Here is a 25,058-nt window from a genome sequence, read left to right as displayed (position 1 = left end):
TGTCTCTGTTGAGCTTCTTACTGGATGTCCTGTCCTTCTCCGAAAGTGGTGTGTTGAAGTCTCCTACTATAAATGTGGAGGTATCTATCTCGATTTTCAATTCTGTTAAAATTTGATTTATATATCTTGCAGCCCTGTCATTGGGTGCATAAATATTTAATATGGTTATGTCTTCCTGATCAATTGTCCCTTTTATCATTATATAGTGTCCTTCTTTATCCTTTGTGGCGGAGTTAAGTCTAAAGTCTATTTTGTCAGAAATTAATATTGCTACTCCTCTTCTTTTTTGCTTATTGTTTGCTTGATATACTTTTTTCCATCCTTTGAGTTTTAGTTTGTTTGTGTCTCTAAGTCTAAGGTGTGTCTCTTGTAGGCAGCATATAGATGGATCGTGTTTCTTTATCCAGTCTGTGACTCTCTGTCTCTTTATTGGTGCATTTAGTCCATTTACATTCAGGGTAATTATAGATAAATAAGTTTTTAGTGCTGTCATTTTGATGCCTTTTTATGTGTGTTGTTGACAATTTCATTTTTCCACATACTTTTTTGTGCTGAGGCGTTTTTCTTAGTAAATTGTGAGATCCTCATTTTCATAGTGCTTGACTTTATGTTAGTTGAATCGTTATGTTTTTCTTGGTTTTTATCTTGAGTTATAGAGTTGTTATACCTTTTTGTGGTTACCTTATTATTTACCCCTATTTTTCTAAGTAAAAACCTAACTTGTATTGTTCTATATCACCTTGTATCACTCTCCATCTGGCAGTTCAATGCCTCTGTATTTAGTCCCTCTTTTTGATTATTGTGATCTTTTACCTATTGACTTCCATGATTCCCTGTTATGTGTATTTTTCTTTTTTTAATTAATCTTAATTTGTTTGTTTTTGTGATTTCCCTATTTGAGTTGATATCTGGACGTTCTGTTTTGTGACCTTGTGTTGTGCTGATATCTGATGCTATTGGTTCTCTGACCAAACAATATCCTTTAGTATTTCTTGTAGCTTTGGTTTGGTTTTTGCAAATTCTCTAAACTTGTGTTTGTCTGTAAATATCTTAATTTCGCCTTCATATTTCAGAGAGAGTTTTGCTGGATATATGATCCTTGGCTGGCAGTTTTTCTTCTTCAGTGTTGTGTATATGTCGTCCCATTCCCTTCTTGCCTGCATGGTTTCTGCTGAGTAGTCAGAACATATTCTTATTGATTCTCCCTTGAAGGAAACCTTTCTTTTCTCCCTGGCTGCTTTTAAAATTTTCTGTTTATCTTTGGTTTTGGTGAGTTTGATGATAATATGTCTTGGTGTTTTTCTTTTTGTATCAATCTTAAATGGGGTTCGATGAGCATCTTGGATAGATATCCTTTCATCTTTCATGATGTCAGGGAAGTTTTGTGTCAGGAGTTCTTCAACTATTTTCTCTGTGTTTTCTGTCCCCCTCCCTGTTCTGGGACTCCAATCACCCGCAGGTTATCCTTCTTGATAGAGTTCCACATAATTCTTAGGGTTTCTTCATTTTTTTAAATTCTTTTATCTGATTTTTTTTCAGCTATGTTGGTGTTGATTCCCTGGTCCTCCAGATGTCCCAGTCTGCATTCTAATTGCTCGAGTCTGCTCCTCTGACTTCCTAGTGCGTTGTCTAATTCTGTTATTTTATTGTTAATCTTTTGGATTTCTACATGTTGTCTCTCTATGGATTCTTGCAACTTATTAATTGTTCCAGTATGTTCTTGAATAATCTTTTTGAGTTCTTCAACAGTTTTATCAGTGTGTTCCTTGGCTTTTTCTGCAGTTATCCTAATTTCATTTGTGATATCATTAAGCATTCTGTAAATTAGTTTTTTATATTCTGTATCTGATAATTCCAAGATTGTATCTTCATTTGGGAAAGATTTTGATTCTTTTGTTTGGGGGGTTGGAGAAGCTGTCATGGTCTGCTTCTTTAAGTGGTTTGATATGGATTGTTGTCTCCGAGCCATCACTGGGAAACTAGTTTTTCCAGAAAATCCGCTAAAAAAAACTGCAGTCAGATCCCTATCAGAGTTCTCCCTCTGGCTCAGGCTATTCAGATGTTAATGAAGCCGCCTGGGGAGGGTGGGGGAGGGAACAGAGAGATAGGAGAGTAGCACCTCAGAATATAGCCAGAGTTGCTTGTCTTGCTTGGAATGACTATTATATCTGAGATTCCCGCGGGCACGTCGCCGCCTATGTGTGCTGGCTGTGTGGAGATTGCCCCCGGGGGGTCTGGCCCGCTGGAGTCACAGTCAGATCCTCCGCTTCCAGCCCTACGCCCAGTGTCACGGCTCCCCTACTGGGACGGTGCACTCTCGACTCCAAAATCAGTCGCTGCCTCGCGGGGACTTCTCGTCCCTCCAGCCGTGTGGCCGTGCCGCCCCCGAGAACTAGTTGGGCCTCCTCCCGGGGTTATTTCAGATGGGTGGAGCAGCTCCCCTTGCTTGTGTCGTGACTGAGTGTCCCGGCTGGGACGCTGTTCTCCCCGCTCCAATACCAGTCGCTGCCTCCCGGGGAATTCTCCTACCGGCTGCGTCCCACGCCACCCGCGCAACCCGGCTGGTCCCCTTCCCGGAGTTAGTTCAGGGGGGTGGAGCAGCTCTCTGTGCTTGTGCCGTACCTGACTGGTACGCTGGCTCCAGGCTCTGGAAACAATCGCTGCTTCCCCGTATTAGTTCGTTCTCCGTCTCTAAATCTGTGTTTGTTGTTCAGGGTTCATAGATTGTTATGTTTGTGATCGATTCACTTGTTTTCCCGTGTCTTTGTTGTAAGAGGGATCTGAGGTAGCGTCTGCCTAGTCCACCATCTTGGCTCCGCCCCCCTCAGAATAGACATTTTTACTATGTTAAGTCTTCCTATCCATGAGCAGGGTATGTTTTTCCACTTAAGTATGTCCTTTTGAATTTCTTGTAGCAGAGCTTTGTAGTTGTCTTTGTATAGGTCTTTTACATCCTTGATAAGATTTATTCCTAAGTATTTTATCTTCTTGGGGGCTACTGTGAATGGTATTGATTTGGTTATTTCCTCTTCGGTGTTCTTTTTGTTGATGTAGAGGAATCCAAGTGATTTTTGTATGTTTATTTTATAACCTGAGACTCTTCCAAACTCTTCTATTAGTTTCAGTAGTTTTCTGGAGGATTCCTTAGGGTTTTCCATGTATACAATCATGTCATCTGCAAATAGTGATAGCTTTACTTCCTCCTTACCAATCTGGATACCCTTTATTTCTTTGTCTAGCCTAATTGCCCTGGCTAGGACTTCAAGTACAATGTTGAATAAGAGCGGTGATAAAGGGCATCCTTGTCTGATTCCCGTTCTCAAGGGAAATGCTTTCAGGTTCTCTCCATTTAGAGTGATATTGGCTGTTGGCTTTGCATAGATGCCCTTTATTATGTTGAGGAATTTTCCTTCAATTCCTATTTTGGTAAGAGTTTTTATCATGAATGGGTGTTGGACTTTGTCAAATGCCTTTTCTGCATCAATTGATAAGATCATGTGGTTTTTGTCTTTTGTTTTATTTATGTGATGGATTACATTAATGGTTTTTCTGATATTAAACCAGCCTTGCATACCTGGTATAAATCCCACTTGATCAGGGTGAATTATTTTTTTGATGTGTTGTTGGATTCTATTGGCTAGAATTTTGTTGAGGATTTTTGCATCTATGTTCATGAGGGATATAGGTCTAAAATTTTCTTTTTTTGTAATGTCTTTACCTGGTTTTGGTATCAGGGAGATGGTAGCTTCATAGAATGAGTTGGGTAGTATTCCGTCTTTTTCTATGCTTTGAAATACCTTCAATAGTAATGGTGTTAAGTCTTCTCTGAAGGTTTGGTAGAACTCTGCAGTGAAGCCGTCTGGGCCAGGACTTTTTTTTGTTGGGAGTTTTTTGATTACCGTTTCAATCTCTTTTTTTGTTATGGGTCTATTTAGTTGTTCTACTTCTGAATGTGTTAGTTTAGGTAGGTAGTATTTTTCCAAGAATTTATCCATTTCTTCTAGGTTTTCAAATTTGTTAGAGTACAATTTTACGTAGTAATCTGAAATGATTCTTTTAATTTCTTTTGGTTCTGTTGTGATGTGGTCCTTCTTGTTTCTTATTCGGGTTATTTGTTTCCTTTCCTGTTTTTCTTTAGCCAGTCTAGCCAATGGTTTATCAATTTTGTTAATTTTTTCAAAGAACCAGCTTTCGGCTTTGTTAATTCTTTCAATTGTTTTTCTGTTCTCTAATTCATTTAGTTCAGCTCTAATTTTTATTATTTGTTTTCTTCTGGTGCCTGATGGGTTCTTTTGTTGCTCACTTTCTATTTGTTCAAGTTGTCGGGACAGTTCTCTGATTTTGGCTCGCTCTTGTTTTTGTATGTGTGCATTTATCGATATAAATTGGCCTCTGAGCATTGCTTTTGCTGTGTCCCAGAGGTTTTGATAGGAAGTATTTTCGTTCTCGTTGCTTTCTAAGAATTTCCTTATTCCCTCCTTGATGTCTTGTATAACCCAGTCTTTTTTCAGGAGGGTATTGTTCATTTTCCAAGTATTTGATTTTTTTTCCCTAGTTTTTCTGTTATTGATTTCTAGCTTCATTGCCTTGTGGTCTGAGAAGATGCTTTGTAATATTTCGATGTTTTGGATTCTGCAAAGGTTTGTTTTATGACCGAATATGTGGTCTATTCTAGAGAATGTTCCATGTGCACTAGAAAAAAAAGTATATTTTGCAGCAGTTGGGTGGAGAGTTCTGTATAAGTCAATGAGGTCAAGTTGGTTGATTTTTGTAAGTAGGTCTTCCGTGTCTCTGTTGAGCTTCTTACTGGATGTCCTGTCCTTCTCCAAAAGTGGTGTGTTGAAGTCTCCTACTATAAATGTGGAGGTGTCTATCTCACTTTTCAATTCTGTTAAAATTTGATTTATGTATCTTGCAGCCCTGTCATTGGGTGCGTAAATATTTAATATGGTTATGTCTTCCTGATCAGTTGTCCCTTTTATCATTATATAGTGTCCTTCTTTATCCTTTGTGGCAGATTTAAGTCTAAGGTCTATTTTGTCAGAAATTAATATTGCTACTCCTGCTCTTTTTTGCTTGTTCTTTGCTTGATATATTTTTTTCCATCCTTTGAGTTTTAGTTTGTTTGTGTCTCTAAGTCTAAGGTGTGTCTCTTGTAGGCAGCATATAGATGGATCGTGTTTCTTTATCCAGTCTGTGACTCTCTGTCTCTTTATTGGTGCATTTATTCCATTTACATTCAGCGTAATTATAGATAAATAAGTTTTTAGTGCTGTCATTTTGATGCCTTTTCATGTGTGTTGTTGGCCATTTCATTTTTCCACATGCTTTTTTGTGCTGAGACGTTTGTCTTAGTAGCTTGTGAGATCCTCATTTTCATAATGTTTAACTTTGTGTTTGTTGAGTCGTTAAGTTTTTCTTGGCTTTTTTCTTGAGTTATGGAATTGATATTCCTTTTTGTGGTTACCTTATTATTTACCCCTATTTTTCTAAGTAAAAACCTAACTTGTATCCTTCTATATCGCCTTGTATCACTCTCCATCTGGCAGTTCAATGCCTCTGTATTTAGTCCCTCTTTTTGATTATTGTGATCGTTTAATCTATTGATTTCCATGATTTCCTGTTATGTGTATTATTTTGTTTATTTATTTATTTTTTAGAATTAGTCTTAATTTGTTTGTTTTTGTGCTTTCCCTATTTGAGTTGCGTTGATATCAGGACATTCTGTTTTGTGACCTTGTATTGTGCTGGTACCTGATATTATTGGTCATCCGGCCAGACAATCTCCTTTAGCATTTCTTGCAGTCTTGGTTTAGTTTTTGCAAATTCTCTAAACTTGTGTTTATCTGTAAATATCTTAATTTCTCCTTCATATTTCAGAGAGAGTTTTGTTGGATATATGATCCTTGGTTGGCAGTTTTTCTCGTTCAGTGCCCTGTATACGTCGTCCCATTCCCTTCTTGCCTGCATGGTTTCTGTTGAGTAGTCTGAACTTATTCTTATTGATTCTCCCTTGAAGGAAACCTTTCTTTTCTCCCTGGCTGCTTTTAAAATTTTCTGTTTGTCTTTGGTTTTGGCAAGTTTGATGATAATATGTCTTGGTGTTTTTCTTTTTGGATCAATCTTAAATGGGGTTCGATGAGCATCTTGGATAGATATCCTTTCGTCTTTCATGATGTCAGGGAAGTTTTGTGTCAGGAGTTCTTCAACTATTTTCTCTGTGTTTTCTGTCCCGCCTCCCTGTTCTGGAACTCCAATCACTCGCAAGTTATCCTTCTTGATAGAGTCCCACATGATTCTTAGGGTTTCTTCATTTTTTTAAATTCTTTTATCTGATTTTTTTTCAGCTATGTTGGTGTTGTTTCCCTGGTCTTCCAGAAGTCCCAGTCTACATTCTAATTCCTCGAGTCTGCTCCTCTGACTTTCTATTGCATTGTCAAATTCTGTAATTTTATTGTTAATCTTTTGGATTTCTACATGCTGTCTCTCTATGGATTCTTGCAACTTATTAATTGTTCCACTATGTTCTTGAATAATCTTTTTGAGTTCTTCAACAGTTTTATCAGTGTGTTTCTTGGCTTTTTCTGCATTTACCCTAATTTCATTTGTGATATCTTTAAGCATTCTGTAAATTAGTTTTTTATATTCTGTGTCTGATAATTCCAGGATTGTGTCTTCATTTGGGAAAGATTTTGATTCTTTTGTTTGGGGGGTTGGAGAAGCTGTCATGGTCTGTTTCTTTATGTGGTTTGATATGGACTGCTGTCTCCGAGCCATCACTGGGAAACTAGATTTTCCAGGTAATCAGCTAAAAAAAATGCAGTCAGATCCCTATCTGAATTCTCCTTTGGCTCCGGGTATTCGGATGTTAATGGAGCCGCCTGGGGAGGGTGGGGGAGGGATCAGAGAGCTAGGAGTGTAGCACCACAGAATATAGAGCTGAACAGCGCTTTCACGCTCCGCCCCCGTCCGCCAAAATCCGGGCGGGATGGTTCCCTGGTTGGGACGCTGCTTTCCCCGCTCCAAGACCAGTCACTTCCTCCCAGGGACTTCTCCCTCCGGTGCGCGGCACTGCTCTCCCGAACTGGGTGGGCGTTTCCAGCACGAACGGGTGGGCCCGCCCCCACGGTCTATTCAGGCGAATATAATTGTGCCCCGCGGTCACGCCCCGCGCGCGCGCATGCCCAAATTGCAGCAGGACGACTTCCTGGCTGGGTCGCTGCTTTCCCCACTCCGGGACCAGTCACTTCCTCCCGGGGACTTCCCCTTCCGGAGCGCCGCACCGCACGCGCGAATTGGGTGGGTGTCACCTGCACGACCAGGTGGGCCCGCCCCCTGGGTCAATTCAGGGGAATATAATTGTACCCCGCGCTCACGCCCCGCCCGCGCACGCACCCAAATCCCAGCGGGACGGCTCCCCATCTGGGGTGCTGCTTTCCGCGCTCCGAGACCTGTCACTTCCTCCTGGGGACTTCTCCTTCCGGTGCGCCACACCTCTCGCGCAAACTGGGTGGGCGTCACCTGCAAGACCAGGTGGGCCAGCCCCCTGGGTCAATTCAGGGTAATAAAATTGGACCCTGCGCTCACGCCCCGCCCGCGCGCGCGACCAAATCCCAGCGGGACGGCACCCTGGCTGGGATGCTGCTTTCCCCGCTCCGAGACCAGTCACTTCCTCCCGGGGACTTCTACCTCCGGTGCCCTGTGCCACACTTGCGGACTGGGCATGCGTCCCCCCACACGAACGTGTGGGCCCCGCCCCGGGGTCGCTTTAGGGAAATATAGCTGACCCCCCCCCGCTCGCGCCCCGCCCGCTTCCCGCCAAACTCCCGGCAGGACGGCTCCCCGGCTGGGACGCTGTTCTCCCCACTCCCAGATCAGTCACTGCCTCCCGGGTGCTTCTCCCTCTGGCTGTGCCGCTACGCCGCCTGCGCCAACCAACTAGACTTCCTCCCAGGATGGGTTCGGAGGGGAAGGGCTGGGCCCCCCTTCTGTGCCGTCTGCCCCCCTGGGCTCTGCCCCAGATCGGGCTCCGAAGGTCACCTGCCTGGTACGCTGGCTCCTAGTTCTGAAAACGGTCACTGTCTGCCCGTATTTGTTCGTTTTCCGTCTCTAAGTCTGTGCTTGTTGTTCAGAGTTCGTAGATTGTTATGTATGTGATCGATTCCCTTGTTTTTCTGAGTCTTTGTTGCAAGAGGGATCAGCGGTAGCGTCCACCTAGTCCGCCATCTTGGCCCCGCCTCAATTCTTGGTTTTTTAAATATTTTTTAAATCCTGGTTTTTAAGACATGAAATTTTAGGATGCTAAAGAAAATGCAAATTATATTTTGTTTGCCCAAAGTATGTTTACTCATGGTCTCTTAATTCAAAATATGTAAGAAAAAGGAATATATTTCCATTAAGTCAAAGTTCTCTAAGGGTAGGAGACCCAATTTATTATGCACAGTCACCTGGTCTATCTTCATGTCTGACCCCTTTGAGGTACAGCTGTAGTCACTATAGAGGCATTCCATCAATCTTGAGAATATAGCAGTGAAAGAAAATAAAACAAGTTTCTTTTATTGGTTTATAATATTATAGCATAAAAATTTAATATTTCTAGATAATCAAGGCTTACATTCTTTTCCTAAGACCAAAGTCCTGACCTGGTCTCTTAGATATATTTGTTTTGTGATTTTTCATCTTTGTCCTTAACCACAGTATTATTTGTACTTGCAAAATGCAAAAGTTAGTTCTTTTTTCTGGTTAAGGAGAGTTGTATGTTATAATTTAGTGTAACTCCTAGTAGCATATTGAACAAAGTGGGTTCAATATGCATTAAAACGGTACCAGCAAAATTGTCTTGGTAGCACAGATATTTCCCCAGATCCAAAGTGAAAACTACACTTCATTGATTTAATTATGATCTTTTGCTGCTATGAATTTCTCATCGTGTTCATGCTGTGAATTTTCAATGGGTTAGAGACCATATGAAGAATAGAATATAAAGGGTAAAAGAACAAATGTATTTAGAGGGTTTGAACAGTGATACATAGAGTGACCAGCAGGTGTCGCTGTTCCACAATGTAGATGAGATCCTCCAGGCCTTTCTAGCGTTGACGCTATTTACATCTAATTAAATTTTTCTCTTTTCAATTTTTACATTACATTTCCTTTCTTCTTTCAGTTCATGCTACGGAATTTTTACACTCCTTATATCTTCAGTCATGATTCTGCTTCTCCCCCTCCCCCCTTAAAACTGTTGTACCCAGAATTAGTGTCTGGCTACTATCTTCTTGCTCCAAGTTTACCTTGAAGCATTGTCTAAAATGAGGGCTGGATTAATTAAGATCTTTAGAAGCCCAAAGCACTGAAAAGATTGTGATATCACAGCTCTACATATGCAGCTAAATGAAAATATTATTAAACTGTAAAATGATGATAAGGAAATTTGACAACTTAATACAACCTATAGCTACAGCAATGTTTCACTGATATATCAAATGTATTTTTTTCTTAAGGATTTGGAAAAAAATTGGTGATCCCGTATTGAGGGGTCTCTGAGTTCAGTCTTTCTAGGGTATAAGTGATCACTGTGTAAAAGAGAGGGCCAAGATGAAACCCAGAATTACGCAGAATGCCCCTACAAAGAATTTAAATCTTAGCCCAGGCACAGGGGAGTTATCAAAGGGGGTCGAGAGAGCCGAATGACAGCAGAAGAGGAGTGGTTGGGTACACCTAGATACTGCCAGTGGGACTGTATTTATTTTCTTTCCAATAAAAATAAAATCTAACATTTATTGATTGTTTACTATATGCTAAACTTTATATGCACTCTTTCATTTTTCCTCACAATAGCCTTGTTAAATGAGTGTTAAGATTAATCCCATACTAAAATGAATACACTGAGACATGGCGAGAAGTTGCCAAAGGTTACCCAGCGAGAGGTCAGCGAGCATTCTTAACCTCTATGCTATATTTTTAGGAGGTAGTTGGATACTTTATTTAAAAGTAAAATTTTGCATATTCTGTGACTTAGCACTTCTAAGATTCTTAACGAAAGAAATAATGGTGGTTAAGTGAGAAATGTATTTATAAGTGTTTTTATTAGAGGTTTTTATACTATTAAAATCCTTGGTTAATGCTATAGGACCAGGTTCACATGAAAGTCTATTTAGAGGCTCTCCGGGGTCCCCAGAAGAATGGGAAGTTGAGTCAATGGTTATAAGGAACTGGTAATTAACAAAGAAGTTCTTGAGGGACAAGAAGGAATAGTCAAATACAGGCACAGAGCTGGTCAGGGTGCCCTTGCAGCCATAGTAGACACTGCCCCTGTTGGCATGAACGACCTCTAACATTTTCCTTGTGCATTAGATTCAAAGCTCAAGGTTTTAAGTCCCAGGAGTGAGTATCCAGCTGACCGAATTTGGGTCACATGTCAACCCCCAAATGTACAGAAATCAGGAGAGATCATTTCTTCCTTCAGCTTTTAGAGTAGAAGGCAATCACCCAGAATTATTCTCCTCCAAGATTTGAAACAATGGGCAAGAGGTACTTCCCCACTTGAAAATTTGGGGGATATGGTGGAGAGCTTCATTAAGCTGGGCAGGGCAAAAACGACAAATGACTACTGCACAACTGAAATATTCAGCACTAGAGAGTTAATTAAGTTATTCCACATTAAAAAAAAATGTAAATGAACAATTAAAAATGAAGTTGTAGAAGACTATTTCAAGACATTGAAAGATGATGGTGATATTGTTAAATTAACAATATATAACATATGAATCCTTTATTGTAATTATACACACAGTCACATATATACATCCTTTTATGTGGAGTTCCAAAGAAACCAAACCAAACGCATTGCCATCCAGTCGATTCCAACTCATAGTGACCCTCTAGGACAGAGTAGAACCACCCCATGGGGTTTCCAAGGAGCCGCTGGTGGATTTGAACTTCCAACCTTTCGGTGAACAGCTGAACGTTTAACTACTGCATCACCAGGGCGGAAAAACTAATTCTTAGGTAGTGACACCAAATACTTCTGGCAATTGCCCAATAGTTTCCTCTTCTTCTGAATGTTTTTCGCTTCCTTTTCTCATGACTTCATTTCTAGGTCTGTCATCGCTTATCACTTCTAGTTAATCTTAGGGAAACGGGGGAAACGATGTGTGTGTAGGGGAAGATCTTCTAGAATTATTACTTTCCTTTCTCATTGTCCCTTGTTTTGTGTGAATAGGTGCCTATTTGTGTGAATAGGCGCATGGGCTGAATTAGGTAAGCTGGCCTCTGCTCTGAAAATATTTGAGAATAACTGGCGTAGAATGATCATCTTCAGGTTTGAGGTTATTGGAAAATTTGGGTGGTTCTAGTCTCCCTGCTCATGTTATGAATTTAAATTACTTTCTGCTTGAGAAAGGAGCCATCCTACTCGTTATTGAACTTAGAAGAGCCCTGAGAAAATGAGAACATTTATAAAATGTGTTAAATGTTTTAGGCAAATTATATTACAGATGCATTAGGTATTAATGATAATTTTCCATTTATAAAAATCGCTAGTTTTCCAGCATCCAATTTCTAGACAACTTTTTTGAAAAGTCATCTGGTCATGAAAACACAGCTGAAAAGACCTTGAAACACAACCTGAAAATACATATGGGATTATGCTGCTGTTAGCCAAATGATTCTTCCTCAACCACTAACCACTGTAATGCCTCATCATCTAAATGCCACCCCTGTGACATGTGACTTGTCGTTGCCTAGGTGTCTTATTAGCATAAAAAATTTTGTTCAGAGCAAATACAATTTTGAAGCTTCCCCCTCTCCCTGGTCTGCTGAGAATGATCTAATTCACACAGACTTCCTCAGTGCACTGTACATTGTGCAGGAAGTCACAGCTGAGCATATTTTAGGGTTAGAATACAATGTTAATGAGGTCAGGGAGATGGGCTTGATAGACTAGTTGGCTTTGTTGTGCTTCTAGCCCCAGCCTTAACTCCAGATGTCACATACTTACTACAGGAGAAAAAAACCCCATCACTGTCGAGTCAATTCCAAATCACAGCGACCTTGTAGTACACAGCAGAGCTGCCCCATAGGGATTCCAAGGAGCGGCTGGTAGATTCGAACTACCGACCTTTTGGTTAGGAGCTGAGCTCTTGACCACTGGGTCACCACTGCAGGAGATCTGGGTCAAAATTTGCTGATGAATCAGTGGGGATCTAGTCCCTCTAAGAGAAAAATGAATCAGGATTCACAGCATCTTCCTTATGTGAAGGCCAGGGCATTTTATGTAACTAACCAGCAACAACAAGCGCTCAATAATTCTGAAAAAAATATTCCTTTTTCTTACAAAATGCAATATGGGCTAAGACATGCCAGTTTAAACAATCTGGTAAGTTGTTAGAGGATATTAGAAAAGATTTAAGAATCAGAGAATCAAAAAGCTAGGAGTAACTCTGAGATTTCATTTGGGCTATAGATCTCTTTGCCTGGAGGCAAAACAGAAAGTCAACCACCCCAGAAATGTAGTTCTCTCATCTTTTATAGTTCTGATTTTACACCCTCTGTAATTGCACATTGCAGGAGAATAACATCATGTTAATGGTTTGAAACATTGTAACTAAAATAAGGAAAAGATGAAATTGATTCCCATTCCTTTTCTTGCATGTAATATTTCCTACGGTGTTTCTATTTTATTAAAAAAAAAAAAAAGTATGTTCTAGAAAAAACCATCTAGAAATGTTCTAGGAACATGTTAAAACAAAATCACAGAACATTATAACCACGAAAGCAATTAAATAACTTAAGGAAGGGTTCTGAACCAATGATGTGTAACCGTGGGTTTCTATCCAATGTGCATAAATTGATACGTATGTAAATGTATGCAAATAACTACCTCAATTTTTGTACCACTTTGAGTGTGAGGGCAATAGTGGAACAAAATCTATTTTGAAACACTTTTATATTTGTGAAAATATTTTGTAAATGATTCCCCAAGTTCTTGTTCTTTGCCTCCATGTGAAATCCTTCATCAAAGTTATAACAGTCTGTATTCCAACGGGGAAAGAGAGAATTAATGGATATACCTCTTAAATTTCCATGTATAGCAAGTAAGTTAAATAGAATGCTTCCAGCAGGATGGCTGAATGAAACAAGCAAACAAACAAACAAACAAAATACTTGATAATTCTCTGTTGAAAACATATGGATGTTGTTGTTGTTAGGTGCTGTCGAGTCAGTTCCGACTCATAGTGACCCTATGTATAATGTAACGAAACACCGCCCAGCCTTCACCCTTGTCACAATCATTGTTATACTTGTGCCCATTTTTACAACCACTGTGTCAATCCATCTTATTGAGGGTCTTACTGTTTTTGCTGACCCTCTACTCTACCAAGCATGATGTCCTTCTCCAGGGACTGATCCTTCCTGATAACATATCCAAAGTATGTGAGACATAGTCTTGCCATCCTTGCTTCTGGTTGAACTTCTTCCAAGACGGATTTGTTCTTTCTCTTGGCAGTCCATGGTATATTCAGTACTCTTCGCCAACACCACAGTTCAAAGGCATCATTTCTTTTTTGGTCTTTCTCATGCATATGAGGTGATTGAAAACACCATGGCTTGGGCTGGATCCACCTTAGCCTTCAAGGTGACATCTTTGCTTTTCAACACTTTAAAGAGGTCTTTTGCAGCAGATTTGCCTAGTGCAATGTGTCTTTTGATTTCTTGATTGCTGCTTCGATGGGTGTTGATTGTGGATCCAAGTAAAATGAAATCCTTGACAGCTTCAGTCTTTTCTCCTTTTATCATGTTGTTGCTTATTGGTCCTTTGTGAGGATTGTTGTTTTATTTATATTGAGTTGTAATCCGTACTGAAGGCTGTGGTCTTTGATCTTCATGAGTAAGTGCTTCAAGTCCTCTTTGCTTTCAGCAAGCAAGGTTGTGTCATCTGCATATCACAGGTTGTTAATGAGTCTTCCTCCAATCCTGATGCCACGTTCTTCTTCATATTGTCCAGCTTCTCAGATTATTTACTCAGCATACAGGTTGAAGAAGTATGGTGATAGGACACAACCCTGATGCACACCTTTCCTAACTTTAAACCACATTGTATCCCTTTATTTGGTTCGATGGACTGCCACTTGATCTATGTGCAGTTTCCTCATGAGCACAGTGAAATGTTCTGGAATTCCCATTCTTTGCAATGTTATCCATAATTTGTTATGATCCACACAGTCAAATGCCTTTGCATAGTCAATAAACACAGGTAAACAACTTTCTGGCATTCTCTGTGTTCAGCCAGGATCCATCTGACATCAGCAACGATATCCCTCGTTCCATGTTCTCTTCTGAATCCAGCTTGAATTTCTGGCAGTTTCCTGTCAACATACTGCTATGGCTGCTTTTGAATGATCTTCAGCAAAATTTCACTTGCATGTGATATTAGTGACATTGTTTGATAATTTCAGCATTTGGTTGGCTCAGCTTTCTTTGGAATAGCCATGAATATGGATCTCTTCCAGCCATCACTTCCAGCGCTGCAACCGTTTATGGAAACATCTCAATTGCTATTCTGTTGATTCCTGGAGCCTTGTTTTTTCAGTGCAGCTTAGACCTCTTTCATTAGTACCATCTGTTCTTTATCACATGCTGCCTCCTGAAATGGTAGAACACAGAGAGACTCTTGTTGGTGTAGTGATTCTGTGTATTCCCTCTATGTTCTTTTGATGCTTCCTATGTCATTTAATATTTTTCCTATGAAATCCTCCAATATTGCAACTCAAGGCTCGAATTTTTCTTTAGTTCTTTCAGCTTGAAAAATGCAGAGCATGTTCTTCCCTTTTGGTTTTCTAACTCCAGTTCTTTGCACATGTCATTATAACACTTTACTTTGTCTTCTTATGCTACTGTTTGAAATCTTCTGTTCAGGTCTTTTACTTCATCATTTTTCTTTTTGCTTTAGCTACTAGACATTCAAGAGCAAGTTTCAGAGTCTCTTCTGACATCCATTTTGATCTTTTCTTTCTTCCCTGTCTTTTTAATGACCTTTTGCTATCTTCATGTATGATGTCCTTGATATCATTCCACAGCTCATCTGGTCTTTGGTCATTAGTGCTCAACGTGTCAAATCTATTCTTGAGATGATCTCTAAATTCTGGTGGGATATACTCAAGGTCATACTTTGGCTGTAATCGACTTGTTCTAATTTTCTTCAGCTTCAACTTGAACTTGGATATGAGCAATTGATGGTCTGTTCCATAGTCAGCCCCTGAATTTGTTCTCAGTCAATATCTCAGATGATACTGAGCTTTTCCATTATGTCTTTCCACAGATGTAGTCGATTTGATTCCTGTGTGTTCCATCTGATGAGGTTCACACGCATAGTCACGGTTTATGTGGTTGAAAAAAGATATTTGCAATGAAGAAGTCTTCAGTCATGTAAAATTCTATCATGCAATGTCTAGCTTCATTTCTATCACCAAGGCCATATTTTCCAACTACTGATCCTTCTTTGTTTTCAACTTTTGAATTCCAATCACCAGTAATTATCAATGCATCCCGATGGCATGTTTGATCAATTTCAGACTGCAGAAGTTGATAAAATCTTCAGTTTCTTCACGTTTGGCCTTAGTGATTAGTGGGTAAATTTGAATAATAGTCATATTATCTCATCTTCCTTATAGGCGTATGGATATCATCCTATCACTGACACCATTGTGCTTCAAGGTAGATCTTGAAATATTCTTTTTGATGATGAATGCAACACATTCCTCTTCAAATTGTCATTCCCAGAACAGTAGAACATATGATTGTCTGATTCAAAATGGCCAATACCAGCCCACTTCAGCTCACTAATGCCTAGGATATCAATCTTTATGTGTTCCATTTCATTTTGCTGGTTTCCGATTTTCCTAAGTTCATGCTTCGTACATTCCACATTCTAATTCTTGAATGGATATTTGCGGCTGTGCAAATGAAGGTCCTGAAAGCTTGACTCCATCCACATCATTAAGGTCAACTCTACTTTGAAAAGGTAGCTCTTTCCCAGTCATCTTTTGAGTGCCTTACAACTTGAGGGGCTCATCTTCCTGCATTGTATCAGTCAGTGCTCTGCTGCTATTCATAAGGTTTTCACTGGCTAATTCTTTTCAGAAGTAGACTGCTAGGCCTTTCTTCCTAGTCTGTCTTAGTCTGGAAGCTCAGCTGAAACCTGTCTACCATAGGTGACCCTGCTGGTATTTGAGTACCTGTGGCATAGCTTCTCACATCGCAGAAACACTCAAGCCCCCACAGTATGACAGACTGACGAATGAGTGTGCATGTGTGTGTGAAACATATGGATACGATACATTACTTTTTAAATGCACAGTTTCAAAAGAAGAAAAGGAAATGCCGTGGTGCCAAAAACAAAGAAACAACTAATCCCCAGAGTACTAAGTGCCAGAGTTCCCATATGGTTTATGAGGATCTCAGTCCTGGTGTGAAAAAGTTGCATTTTAAGACTCCTACAGAGGCTGAATATGAATCCTGGGACCTGACAGTGGATTGGAGCCAAGATCAATGCATAACCCCAGACCCGTGACCGGCTATGACATTGAGAAAAATAATACAGTCAGGAAAAAAAAAATACAGGAATGAGCCCTGATGGCACAACGGTTAAGTGCTTGGATGCTAACTGAAAGGTAGGTAAGTTGAACACACCCAGCCACTCCTGGCCATATATGCTCCTGTAAAGATTACAGTAAAGATTATAGAAAATCCTATGGCGCAGTTCTACTCTGCCACACAGGGTTGCTATGAGTTGAAATCCACTCAGCGTCACCTAACAACAACAACCAGAAGAGGACAGTAAGGGAGCTTATTCTATTTGGGACCTGAGTGGAAATAAAGGTGAAACTTAACAATAGTGGTCTCTTCTGAGAAGTAAAATCCCTGGTTCTACCTCTTACAAATTAGGGAGATGAATTTATACTTTATTGCTACCCCTGAGACTCCAAACTGAGGAAGTAACATAAAAATTGGGCCAGGCCTGGCAATACCCTCAAATGTCTTGCAGAAACCATTGCCATACTCTGGAATTAGACTCCATAATCCAGGTCACAAAAGAATTTACACAAAAATCACAAAAGCGAGGCAATGACAAACAAGAGGACTAGAACTTCCAGAACTTCAGATAATAGAATAACCTGAAAAGTCTATCAAATAAGCTTTTTTTTTTTTTTTAAATTGAGGTTATAAAAGAAGAAATTGAACAATAAAAAGGAAATACTATTTTTAAAAGAAAGAAATAGAACTTCTATGGAGAAAGATGTTTCAACAGCTTCTAAGAACAAGAGTAAAAAAAAAAATCCTTGCTAGAGAGATATGATAATCTTGAACTTATGTTCATTAAGAATATAGCCTCAAGATACATATATTTATGTCCATTTTTGTTTCAATGCAATGAGGAATTTTAAACCCCTTTTAAACCAATAAAATACTAACAAGACTGTAGACAATTTGAACATTTCAATTAATCCCCTTAACCCAATGGACCTTTGTAGAACCCTGTACCCGGTATTTAGAGAATGCATGTTGTTTTCAAGTACACATAAGCTTTACCAAAATTAATTATGTTACTAGCCTTGGAAAATTCTCAAAAATTCACAGGAGTTAATGTTATATGGAAAACATTTTTTGTAGTCATCAGTGAAATACCTAAGTATATCACTTAAGAAATAAATATACATATATTATTTTAAATATATTTAAAATATAAAAATATAATCAAAATGCCTTTAGGAGATAAACAAAGAACATTTCTAAATAATTCATGGGCCAAAGTAGAAATCAAAACGTAAGTTAGAAAATATTTAGTAATGAATAGCAATGAACAGTCATATAACACAGCAGATGCCGCTAAAGCAGCAATTGAGGGAAATATATCGGTTTCAATTCATTTGAAAAATAATGATTGAAGCATTCAACTCAAGAAGTTAGAGAAAGAACAGAAACAAAACAAACAGGATACAATAAAATCAGAAAATGAAATGAAATAGAAAAACAACAACATAGAAGATCATCAAAACTCTTGTAACAAAGACATACAGATCTGTTTCTATGTGATTTGAGGTTTTTAGCCTATCTTTGAGACTAAAATACATTGTTTTAACTGTGAGACATTACTCATTAACGCTACTGTAATTAAACCAAAGGAGATATTTCCAAGTCAGTGGAGAAAGGATGAACTATTCAATAAATGGTGCTGGGATAAATAACTAATGGAAATGTATAAAACTAGACCTCAGCACATACAATAATGTACTTCAAGTTGATTATTTTATATGCTAACTGTACAAAGCAAAACTAATCATTTTAGAAGAAAATATCTGTATGCTATTGGAGTAGGGAATACTTTTTTAAGCAAGACGAAAACAAACTTTAAGAGAGTAACAAACACATGCAAAGGTGCTCAACATCATTAATCACTGAGGAAATGTAAGTATTAAAACCTCAATGAGATGTCACTGTTCCCTCACAAAAGTGACTAAAATGAAAAGAACTGACAATCTCAAGTGTTTGTATGGAGAGTTTGGAACACTCATACATTGCTCGTCAGAGTATAAATTGCAATAAACACTTTGTAAAACCCTCAGCATCTACTAATTCAAAACAAATACTTATCCTAAGACTAGGCAAAGCCACCGTGTTCAATATTTACAGCACCTGTATTCATAACTCTGATGTTCCCATCACTAGGAAAAGACCCAAATATGCACCAACATGAGAATGGATGAATTGCTCTATATTCTTACAATGGAATATAACACAGCAATGATAAAGAACGAACCACTGCTGTTCAGAACAATGCAGGTGAATCTTACAAACAAAATGCCACTCAAAAGAAGCTAGATAAATGAGTGGACACTCTAGATTTCTATTCATATGACATTTACCATCAGGCAAAACTGATCTATCACGATTGAAGCCAGAATATTGGTTACCTTAGTGGAAAGTATTGAGGGAGAGGGGCATAAGGAAGCCTCCTGGGGTGCTGGAAATGTTTTATATCTTAATCAGTGTGATGGTTACAACATGTATCAAAATGTAAACAATCATTGAATATACACGTAAGTTTTGTGCATTTAAAACAAATGAACAAACCTGTTTATCAATTAGATCCATTAAAAGAATGAGAATACAAAGTGATAAAAAGAATGCTAATATTTACAACTGACAAATGATTATAACTGACAAAGGATTAGTTTCCAAATTGTGTAAAGAACTCCTAAAATTAGTAAAAGGAAAAAAACACCCACAAATAATTCAGGAAAAAATAGGGAAATTACACAAACAGGCAGTTATTAGAGTTGGAAAGCTCATAGTCAATAAAATGAAAAGCTGTTCGCTGTTCAAGCTAACTAATAATTAGGAAAATGCAAATTAAATGAAAATGAAATATCATACTACGCCCATCAGATGGATAAAATTAATTAGTCAGGTAACACAAGTCTTGGCAGACTATCACTTAGTAGGAGCTCTGAGTTATTTCTGGCAGCTGTATACACTGATATACTTGGGAGAGCAATTTGACAATTCTAGGGAAATAGAAAATGCACATAGCCTCTAACCAGTCATTCCATATCTATGTCTATAACGTAGAAGTATTTTTCCATATATTCACAAGATGATATGTTCAAGTATAAATGATTTATAATAGATATAAGTGGAGAAAAACTGTTACCCAATAAAGATATAAATAAAATTTAGTTGTAGCCAATTTGTACATTGTGGTATAATTCCTTGATTCAAAAAAATGAATATATCAACCCATACCAAAATGCACATATGTCACAAATATAATATTGAGTAAAAAGTAAAATTTTAGTGTGATAATGCTTTTATAAAATTCGAAACACACAAGCAACAGTATATCGTTAATGTATATATGCATATATAGTACAGTTATATAAATATTCATGAGAAAAATATACACCAAGTTCAGAATAGTAGATGATGAATGGAAGGAATGAGATTTTGACTATATCTGTAATTTTTATTTTAAAAATAAATCTAAAATAAATATGCAATATGTACCAATCTGTTATAGTGCTTTCAAGATAAAAATAATTCTAGAGTGTTCCATCACCTAAAGAGGGTGTGGGAAACAGAAAGTTTTCTCTCTAAAAGGGCTATATGTCTCTAAAATCTAACGATGATGGGGCTGAGGCTTTGGAGTTGTTTTAAAGGAAACCAACAAACAAACAAAAAAATCATGTCACAGTTCATGTCACTTCGGGATTGACATAACTTGCTTTCATTTGTATTTTTATTTCGTTTTGGTGATGTTGGTAGAATGCATGTCTCTGGGGAGATCAATTCTTTGTAACAGGAGGAAAGCAGAGACCTGAAGCAACTATGTGGAAAATTCTGGGAGATTTGCTGCTCACACATGCCTTGTTTCAAAGGCTGCTGGGTTAAGGGACTGACATTATCTACCAGTTCTTTTCCATGTTTTGTAGCATTGTCTTTCACCAACGTAAACGGAGACTATACACATGGACTTCGCCAGATGGAACACACAGAAATCAAATTGACTATATCTGTGGAAAGAGATGATGGAAAAACTCAATATCATCAGTCAGAACAAGGCCAGGGGCAGACTGTGGAACAGACCATCAATTGCTCATATGCAAGTCCAAGCTGAAACTGAAGAAAATGAGAGCAAGTCCACGAGAGCCAAAATATGACCTTGAGTATATCCCACCTGAATTTAGAGACCATCTCAAGAATAGATTTGACGCACTGAACACTAGTGACCAAAGACCAGATGAGTTGTGGAATGACATCAAGGACATCATCCATGAAGAAAGCAAGAGGTCACTGAAAAGACAGGAAAGAAAGAAAAGACCAAGGTGGATGTCAGAAGAGACTCTGAAACTTGCTCTTGAGAGTTGAGCAGCTAAAGCAAAAGGAAGAATTGATGAAGTAAAAGAACTGAACAGATGATTTCAAAGGGCCTCTCGAGAAGACAAAATAAAGTGTTATAATGACATGTGCAAAGAGCTGGAGATGGAAAACCAAAAGGGAAGAACACACTTGGTGTTTCTCAAGCTGAAAGAACTGAAGAAAAAATTCAAGGCTCGAGTTGCAATAGTGAAGGATTCCATGGGGAAAATATTAAATGATGCAGGAAGCATCAAAAGAAGATGGAAGGAATACACAGAGTCATTATACCAAAAAGAATTAGTTGATATTCAACCATTTCAAGAGGAGGCATATGATCAGGAACCGATGGTACTGAAGGAAGAAGTCCAAGCTGCTCTGAAGGCATTGGCGAAAAACAAGACTCCAGGAATTGATGGAATATCAATTGAGATGTTTCAACAAACAGATTCAGCGCTGGAGGTGCTCACTCATCTATGCTAAGAAATATGGAAGACAGCTTCCTGGCCAAATGACTGAAAGAGATCCACATTTATGCCTATTCCCAAGAAAGGTGATCCAACCAAATGTGGAAATTATAGAACAATATCATTAATCTCACACGTGAGCAATATTCTGCTGAAGATCATTCAAAAACGGCTGCAGCAGTATATTGACAGGGAACTGCCAGAAATTCAGGCCAGTTTCAGAAGAGGACGTGGAACCAGGGATATCATTGGTGATGTCAGATGGATCCTGGCTGAAAGCAGAGAATACCAGAATGATGTTTACCTGTGTTTTATTGATTATGCAAAGGCATACAACTGTGTGGATCATAACCAACTATGGATAACACTGTGAAGAATTGGAATTCCAGAACACTTAATTGTGCTTATAAGGAACCTTTACATAGACCGAGAGGCAGTTCTTCGGACAGAACAAGGGGATACTGATTGGTTTAAAGTCAGGAAAGGTGTGTGTCAGGGTTGTATTCTTTCACCATACCTATTTAATCTGTATGCTGAACAAATAATACGAGAAGCTGGAGTACATGAAGAAGAACGGGGCATCAGGATTGGAGGAAGACTCATTAACAACTTGCGTTATGCAGATGACACAACCTTGCTTGCTGAAAGTGAAGAGGACTTGAAGCACTTACTAATGAAGATGCAAGACCACAGCCTTCAGTGTGGATTACACCTCAACATAAAGAAAACAAAAATCCTCACAACTGGACCAATGTGCAACATCTTGATAAACGGAGAAAAGATTGAAGTTGTCAAGGATTTCATTTTACTTGGATCCACAGTCAACAGCCATGGAAGCAGCAGTCATGAAATCAAAGGAAGCATTGCATTGGGCAAATCTGCTGTAAAGGACCTCTTCAAAGCATTGAAGAACAAAGATGTCACCCTGAAGACTAAGGTGCGCCTGACCCAAGCCATGGTATTTTCAATTGCATCATATGCATGTGAAAGCTGGACAATGAATAAGGAAGACCGAAGAAGAGTTAATGCCTTTGAAATGTGGTGTTGGCGAAGAATATTGAATATACCATGGACTGCCAAAAGAACGAACAAATCTGTCTTGGAAGAAGTACAACAAGAATGCTCCTTAGAAGCAAGGATGGAGAGACCGCATCTTACATCCTTTGGACATGTTGTCAGGAGGGATCAGTCCCTGGAGAAGGACATCATGCTTGGCAGAGTACAGGGTCAGCGGAAAAGAGGAAGACCCTCAACGAGGTGGATTGACACAGTGGCTGCAACCATGAGCTCAAGCATAACAACGATTGTAAGGATGGCGCAGGACTGGGCAGTGTTTCGTTCTGTTGTGCACAGGGTCGCTATGAGTTGGAACCGACTCGACGGCACCTAACAACAACAACAGCAGCATTGTCTTGAACCTGGCTTGTTGTATCATATTTGGAGGCCAGTGTTAAGAAACTCTTTTTGAAATAATTTTAAAATAATTCGTTCAATATAGGAGATTCTTTCACCTCCAACATTTTTATGATTGTTGGTTTCCTTATTGTCATTTCATAAACAATGTCTAAAACTGCAGGTGTTCTGGATTGTTTCAAGTTCTAACTTTTTAAGTCCTATACCAGCCCTTTTCTAATATTTACTTATCGTGTGGAAAAGCCAAACCTTAGTCTATCACTAAGGGGAAAAAACCAAACTCATTGCCATTGAGTCAGTTCCTACTCCTGACAACCCCATGCGTTACAGAGTAAAACTGCTCCACAGAGTTTGTTTTTTTTTTTTTGACTGTAATCTTTTTGGAAGCAGATCACCAGGACTTTCTTGCACTGCACTGCTGGGTGGGTTTAAACTGACAACGTTTAGGTTCGTAGTGGAGCGCAAACCATTCGCGCCACCCAGGGACCTTCTAGCCTTTCACTAGATGCACATTTTAAGTGGGTATCATCTGTCTTATGTGCTCACGCGCCTCCCTCACCTGCACTGCTGTGATTGATTCCGTTGCCTCGGTTCCCTCTGACTCCTGCATCTCAGCACCTTCTGCCTGTCTCAGACAGCTTGGTTTTTGTTCTCAACAAATATACTTTGACCTGAGGTGAGGATATTCAGATTTTATTCGTGGACTCGAAAATATAATTTGAAGGAAAATATTGGTAGTAGTGAAAGTGTCAGGTGAAATTAGCTGGAGCTCTCCCTGATATTTTTTTTTCAATAAACACACCGTAAAAATTCTCACCTTCTTATTAGTCGCATCTAGAGGGAAACCCTCTTCACCGTTTCTTTGTCTGCATGTGACTTGTGGTTATCTAAAAAGAAGATGAGATTTTCATCCCTCATTTAAGATAAAACTACAGCTATAAGAATTGAAAAGAACTAGGAAATGGTTATAGTGCATTAACAAATCAATCATTTGGACTAAATGCCCAAGATGATAAGTAGGAGATCTCCCGGAATCATCTAGATAATCTCTTCAGGATTCCACTTCTTGTTATGATGTCTTGGCCTCTCACATTACATCTATTTTGAGTCTATCACCAAACTAAACCAACAGACATGAGAATGATGACGTTCGGGTGAAGCAAGCTCTTTGTGTTACAATGGTGGCCTTGTTTTACTCAATCAGTTAGGGCTGATTTGTGATATTGGTGGTGAGTGTATTTAACCGACAGATAGTGTAGCTCTCATTAAGGTAAAATTTTGCAAGGGGTTCTGCTTATGTGGCTCTGCTTCCTTTGGGCAATAGAATAGTGATTCTGACAGTCAGCAAAGGTCTACCTGATCCAGGTAACTCCCAAGAAAGATAATTGCAGGGATTCTTTAATTTAGATTTTATAAGATAGTAAAAATATTTTTCTGTGAATAACTGAGCCCGCACTTTCTAGACACAGAATTTCGCTGTGTACAAAATTTTAAAACCACTAAAAATCTCATCACTTTAAATTATTAAAAAAAAAAATCCATTTCCCTTTAATTCCACTACACTGTAACCACCGTAAATTACTTTGTGATTATATCTTTCCAGATTTTTTATTCCAAAAAAATTTTAATTGTCTCCTAGTTTTTCTTCCTGAAACTGTATTAGATGAATGTTGGCCCCTTGGAAATTTTCTTTTCTGTCTTTTAATGATGATTCTTTCCATTTTTAAACTTTTTCCATTTGTTATATGTTCCGGGAAAATTCTTCCATCTTACCTTTCAGTTCACTGATTTGCTCTTCAGCTTGGTTATTCAGGCCAAGGTTTTGTTTTGTTTTGTTTCCTTTTTTGTGTGTGTGTTAATTTCAAATTTCTCTCTGTACATATATATTTGTGTGTGTTGAAATTGAAACACACACATACACACCCACATCCCCTCCCCCCCGTATATATATGGGGAGAGAGACAGAGAGAAAGGAAGAGAGCTTCTTTTTTATCATTTCATATTTATGCTTCCTAGATGCAATACTTGCCTGCATCTCCGAAGATGATTAAATTTATTTTACATTTCTGTTTAGTTTGCTTAAATAGTTATTTTTACTCAGGTACCAATCTTTGCGTGTGTCTCTGTGTGTGGTGTTGGTTTTCATAAAAAATCATCTTTCCCCTTGATAATTCCTGCTAAATTGTCCACAGCCAAGGGTTTCTACTTCACCCTGTTTTCAGTTAGAGTGGGAGTAAAAGAGCAATAATTTAGCAACTGGTTTTCTGG

This window comes from Elephas maximus, chromosome 18, assembly GCF_024166365.1.
Source record: "Elephas maximus indicus isolate mEleMax1 chromosome 18, mEleMax1 primary haplotype, whole genome shotgun sequence".
NCBI lineage: Eukaryota > Metazoa > Chordata > Mammalia > Proboscidea > Elephantidae > Elephas > Elephas maximus.
This window is presented reverse-complemented; position numbering follows the sequence as displayed.